A 6,670-nucleotide genomic window follows, 5' to 3' on the forward strand; every position below is an offset into this window, starting at 1 on the left:
TCTCTCTCTCTCTCTCTCTCTCTCTCTCTCTCTCTGTCTCTCTCTGTCTCTGTCTCTCTCTCTCTCTGCCTTTCTCTACCTCTACTACCCTCTTAACTCCCCTCCTCATGCCCTGAATAAACTCTATTCTATATTATACCATTATGTGGCTGGTCCCTCAAGGGGAAGGGATGCTTCAGCATGGGTCCACTGAGGCACCCCTTTACCCCCATACCTCAGCACACCTCCATAGAACATACCCCCCTTTATCTTTCTATAAACACATCAGCTGGTATGTCTCCCACAGCAGAAAATGTTGGTGCCTTCACTCCTACAATTCCCAGGGCTGTCCATGAGTAGGACACTCTCTAAGTCCCCCTTGCAGCTGCCTTCCTCCCAACTCCTGTGGTAACTGAAAAATGCTTCCTAAGTCCAGCTCGCTGGCCTCCACACCAGAACAACCTATCCAGTTTGGTGCACAGGAAATGATCAGACTAAGGCTAACCTCCCCAGAAACCACATTCTTCCATTTCTTCCACCCTGTTTCCCTTATACTTCCCTTATATTTCCCTATACTTCCCTTATATTTCCCTTATACTTCCCTTCCTAAGAGAATCACATCAATAAAGCTATAGAGAGAATCTCTTACAAGCATCACCTGTCAATAAAAAGGCTTATGGCCAATGAGCTGAGGCAGAAAATAGGAGATGGGACATCCAGAGGGATAGAGAGAGAATTCTAGGAAATAGTCAGACATTCGAGAGCTGCGCCCCAGAAGACTAAAGAGAAGAACATAAGATGAAAGGAAACCAGCCATGTAGCTGAACTCCGGTTAGAATAAAGGGGATAACTGAGTTATGAGCTAGTCGGAGAACAAGCAGAAACTTATGGCCTAAGCATTTATCTATAAATAATTTTACGCTCAGAGTTGTTATTTCTGAGCTGTTAATTAATGGTTGGGAGGAAAAGCAAAGAGTTACATAAAGCACTGCAGGTAAAACACCCAAGTGGATCCTACACCTGCAACCTTCCTTTCTATTATTCCTAAATTAAAAAAGAAAAGCAGGACTGCTCAAAGAAATAACAAATTCTATGAACCAGTATAAGGTAAACCTTAGGTATCTTGTGTAAAGAAAAATAAGGAAATGTTCAAAAAAGAAGATCATATCACAAGGATACGGAAACTGGTGAAAAGATTCATGATAGTCAAACACAATTCCATGTAGATAGTCTGTAAAGCACTGAGAAGGCCCTGTGGGCCCTTACCAACAACACCCATCATATATGCCTCAGTAAGTGCTAGGAGACTAAGGGACATCTCTTACAAGAATATCAACACTCACCTAGAAAATGGAGATGAAATGCTGATGGCAGAAAACCATTTTATAACCATCATGGGAAATGGTGAGTAATGTAAGAACCAACTGGTGCTAAATCAAGGGATTTTTTAAGGAGGGGACATTTACACAACGTAGAGATCTACCTACAGAGTACGTATTAATTGCAAGAGGGAGAGAAAAACAGCATAGAAAGGGAAAGCTTTCAGTAAGTAACTAAAATTACTACCACCACCGAAGACAATCACATGCCATGTGACTCCAGATATGATACCTGAGAAAGATACATCACTTATACCTTATCAGCTAAGTATGAATAAATCTGATCTAATCAAAACTCAGAATGGCAGGAAACAAGCAAAATTCTAATTGCTATCATGTAACTAAAACCTTGAGGTCCTCCATCTCTCAAGATAGAATTAGAGTTCCTGAGGGTTTACAGACACTTCTGTTTTTACCGTATCCACGGGGAAGCCCTCATCTGGCATGCCTCAGGCTTCTACCTCAAGTCTTCTTTCTGTGCATTTTGTTTATTCCAACATCTCTCAAGTTTTCACAGCAACCCATTCGAACACCATCAGGGTAACCCACTGGGACCAAAACAATGCATTTTCTAAGGCAAATATACTTCTAGACTAGATCGACACAAACGCACAACCCAAGTAGTTGCTGTTATCACTCAGGAACACCACTGTCACTCATATCTGAGAGACTCTATGAAATAATGGTACACAACTGTAATCCCACATCTTGGAGGCTAAGGCAGGGGATCACACAAATCTGAAACCAGCGTAGGTTACTGAGTAAGTTCAAGGCTAGCCTGGGCACAGCAAAAAACCCTATCTCCAAAAAGAAAAAGAAAAAAACAAACAGCCAGGAGGAGTCTGGGGATGGAGAGCAAAGGCCTGGGTCTGGGGATGGAGAGCAAAGGCCTGGGTCTGGGGATGGAGAGCAAAGGCCTGGGTCTGCCATCCCAGCTCCACAGGAGCAGGCGTGCTGGTGCGCCTGGCAATCTTTGAAAGTTTTAATCACTAAATTTGACTAGATTTTTCTAAAATACACAATATTTATAGAAAGTATTATGAGTTTGCAAAGACTTAAACTTAAATCCTAGTATAAGAGAATGAGCTGCACTACAAACTTTCGTAATATTGTTGAGATCAAAGGTCTCAATTATGACTGAAGGTTGTAAGAATCTCCTATCAGGCCAGGTGGTGGTGGCGCACCCCTTTAATCCCAGCACTTGGAAGGCAAAGGGAGGTGGACTTCTGGGTTCAAGGCCAGCCTGGTCTACAGAGTGAGTTCCAGGACAGCCAAGGCTACACAGAGAAACCCTGTCTCAAAAAAACAAAAACAAAAAAGAATCTCCTATCAGAACAGAGACTAGATTAAATACACACACACACACACACACACACACACACACACACACACACACTCATGCTCTCAAGAGGTTAGTGAGTGATGAGTCAGCAGAACTGGGATCGTGTGTGCATGTCCAAACCACCTAACAAGTGCTTCAGTGTCAGAGGATGCAGACGTGCAGCTCAGGCAGCATCAGTATGAATTCAATCCCTGTTACTACTTTACTTGGTACTTGTCCTTTCTCTAGTCTCTTCTACTTATTACAGTAGAAAAGAATAAGCATAACTGGCGATAAACCTTTAAGGAGTGCATTAGCAACTTTATAAATGGAAAAGTCACACAAGAATACAGATGCAGCCTACATCTCACGTCAGGTCCAGGCTTTGAGAAAAACCAAAAAAAAAATAATAAGGAATTAGAACGTCTCAAGGTCCTGACCAGCTCGCCCATTCTCTTACCCTTCTTCCTCACTGCTGTCTTCTGCCCTCTCTGTCAGTTAGATATTTTCCAGAGCATTTGCCACTCTGAATGCCCACCGTGGTTCCAGCCCCCAGCTCTTTCCATGGCAGCTCCTCCTCTCATCCTTGACATATTAAAGCAAGTGGCACTTCTCCACACGCTCTGAACTTAGCCAAAGTACCTCTCTCCTCACAATCTTTCTTCATAATGTGTCTTTAAGTGTCTGTGAACAAACGGGGCTAGGCTACCTTGGGTGGGCCCTTGATTGTCCTAGATTGTTTGTCCAGGACTGTTCCTAGATTACAGAATACTACAGCATGAATACTGGGCCCCAACAAAGTCCTAAAATAAAGGCAGGGCTGGCTCACGGCCTAGGATGAGAAGGGAACCCTGTGGTTTCTAACAGACAACAGCTCTGGAGCCTTGAGCACACTCGACACTCTGAGGGGGGTTAAGAGTAACAAGGAACTGCTGAGAGCAGATATGAAGCCTGTTTCTTACATTTTCTCATCTGTCTAAGTAAAGATCCATGCAGGCCCAGCCTGTGGAGCACCATCCCTTCTGGCAAGCTTCTATTTCCAAAAAAAAAAATGATATTATGTTTCCTAACAGTAGTGAAATTACACTTGTGAAGTGAAGTAGCAATGGAAATAATTGTATGGTTGGGGCCACCACAGCATGAGGAACCGTTAAAGGGCCCCAGCATTAGGAAGGCTGGGAACCATTGCTCTAAGCTGAGTGCCCCTCTCTCTCTATCCGTATGAGATTATCTTCAAGGTCAGAAAATACCAAAATCATATGCACTTCACTTGAACGTCCCTTCCCCATTCCTCATTACTACCTCACCTTCCAATCAAAGTCGTCACCCTCAAACCAAGTAAGACTCAGTATGTTGTACCACACAGTCGCTGCTCATGCTGCTGCTTCAGAGTTCAGTCCAAATATTTAGCCTCAAACTGGTAGGATCGAGCGGTGTTGCACAACTGCTTTATGCTTCAAAGTATAGAAGTCCCCAAGTCTTCCACTATCTGCGCTCAGACGTGATGTATACACATACACTTACAGACGCTGGTCTACCACACTGGGTGGAAAGTAAGAGCATCAGGCATTTGGATTCAAATCTGATGGTCAAGAAGGAGCCAGCCAGCAAAGAGCTAGGGGGAGTGACTGTAGGCAGCGGCTTCACCTTTCTGAGCCTGCTTCCTACTCTGTGAAAATGGAGATAAAAGAAGCAACCATGCAAACACTATTCTGGGACAACTGAATACACGTAGCTGGATAATAAAGTGGCTAGTTATTTGAATGCTGTACCTAGTTTCCATCCTATCTGAGGGCCACATGTGACCTTTCGTTCGATTCAAACCTTCAAAGGTCTGCAAGTCTCTGACCTACCAATACCTTGAGTTTTTCTATCCATAAAGACTGGAGGCATTCCCTTTCCGTCCCTGTCTCTTCGCCATTACCTAAAAGTACTGCGAGTACTCTCTCTAAAACTTCCTGAGGAACTGAGCTTGACTGCAAGCCTAAGTGGAACCATGAAAGCCTTTCCAGGAAAATGCCTCTAGCCAATCGGTCCTGGAGCCTTTGTTACTCGAGCTACGAGGATGAACTTGGAAGTAGACGGCATAAAATTACCGGAACAAAATGTCAAACTGCATCAGTACGAAACTTTGCGGCTTTCTGGGACAACTGTGTCTACACCCGGTACTGTTTAAAAGGAGCCTGTGCCCCAACGGAGGAAAACCAAATAACAAAAACTAGACGGTGAAGAGATTGAAGAGATCATGGAAGTTGACACACCGAACCCAACGCCCCTCACTGAGCAACGAGAGCCCCAGCGAGCGGCAGAAGGACGGCCCGTCGCGGAGAGAGGAAGCCCAGCCTCCAGGCTAGCCGAGGCGCTAACCGCGGAAGCCGCGCATCCTCGGGGCACCTGACCCCCGGCGCCGGGCGGAGACCCGCGCCCAGGCCCTCACAACCACGCCGACCCCAGTACCTGCGGGGTCCAGCGCCATCTCGGAGGGCGGAGAAGCAGCAAGCCACTCACGGGCTACGGGGCCGGGAGGGGAGGAGCCTGAGCTGGGCTGCGCGCGCAGCCGCTCGCCCGCCCGCGGCTTCCCGCAGGACCGCCCGAGCGCGACCTCAGCATCGACAGCAGGCCACGCCCCCGTCCCCTGGTCCTACTTCCGGCTTGTTCTACGCCTGCGCCTGACTGCCCTCTCCGGGAGGCCTGCAGTCGAGTGGGCGGGTTTCTCAGGGCAGGCCCACGGAGGGGCGTGGCCACGCATGCGCCCCAAGAGGCAGCCCCATGCGTGCACTGCCTGGCTTTTCGAGGCAACACGTGGGATTTGAGATTTGGGCCTCTTCTCTCAAGGGTGCTGAATGTCCCGGTCATTCTATCGTTAGTCCTTAGGTCCCTGTCGGGTTTGAGCCTCAGTCTTGAATGCCAGAGGAAAAGTAATAAGAATAAAGCCCTTATTCTCAATGCGCTGTTCCTGGGAGAAAAGCCACCTGCAGGTGCCCTGCACAGGAGACCTCTGTTTTGTGAACATCCCCTGGGCGTACAGTCCAGTCTGGGTGATGCTATGGATCTTGACACTCCTTGAAAGATGCAATTTGTTGCTGACCTAAGGGAAAGGAACAGTTGCCCGAAGGCAACTTTCTGGGTGGCACTTAGGCCTGTTCCCCGCTCATTGACGGACCTTCAGTTCTGAATCTTTATCAGATCTCCATTTAATGAGCTCCAGCCTTCAAAGGGTGAGCAGGGCCAGGGACAGATGTTTGGAAAAACATGGAGCAGCTGCGTCTTCCCTGCGAGGGACTTAAGGCTTTCAAAATGATCCTCCCCCGACCTACCTGCAGACGCTCCTTCCCTGCTGCTGAGTCCGCCTGGTCAGTTGGCAGAAAAGAGAGCACAGTTGAACAGGCCTGGGAAAGTGTGTCTCTGCTCAGCAGGGCTCCCATTTAAGGGCCTATTTGAACATGACGCTCTCATTTCAGCTGTACACTGAGGTGCCAAGGTGGAGAATTAAACGTTCACTCAGCCGGGCAGCAAGTCGGTTCCTTCGCGTGTATGTTTTATAAATGTGCTGAGAAACACGTGGAAACTGTTCTGGGTGCCCTTTTTATTTTGCTGGGAGTGAACGATTTGTTGGATTAAGCAGATGCTCGTATAGCTCAAGCTGACCACTGGATGTATAAGAGAGGCACCTGAAGATTTTAGAGACGGTAAGATGAGTTACAAAAGCAGAAGTCAAGCACCCAACCTTCAAGTAATTAAACCACATGTGCAAAACATATCTTGATAAAGGGAGTAAGCTGGACCTGCTTCAGTTAGAACTGTGTATGCTCTCTTGAATCCTTAGCCACGCCTAGTGGCCTGTGACATGAAAGTAAGTTCCAGTGGTTTTTCTGGACCTCAGTTTCATTTCCACTGTCATTCTCAGGAATACACTCAAAACAGAACCCATCTCAGAGACCTTGAGAGACCTCTTATATGGTTTCTGCCATGGCTATCACTTGAAACATTG

General features: G+C 46.8%; 1 protein-coding gene across 1 annotated transcript in view; it reads right to left on the reverse strand.

Annotated features, from left to right (window-relative positions):
- Cmc1 (C-X9-C motif containing 1) overlaps nt 1-5,219 on the reverse strand; it is a 72,251-nt gene extending 67,032 nt beyond the window's left edge. Inside the window, exon 1 of the mRNA XM_031346004.1 lies at nt 5,137-5,219. The gene's annotated coding sequence lies outside the window, so the exon portion shown is untranslated. The remainder of the gene's footprint in view (nt 1-5,136) is intronic.
- Between the last annotated feature and the right edge of the window lie 1,451 nt (nt 5,220-6,670).

This window comes from Mastomys coucha, unplaced genomic scaffold, assembly GCF_008632895.1.
Source record: "Mastomys coucha isolate ucsf_1 unplaced genomic scaffold, UCSF_Mcou_1 pScaffold23, whole genome shotgun sequence".
Taxonomy (NCBI): domain Eukaryota; kingdom Metazoa; phylum Chordata; class Mammalia; order Rodentia; family Muridae; genus Mastomys; species Mastomys coucha.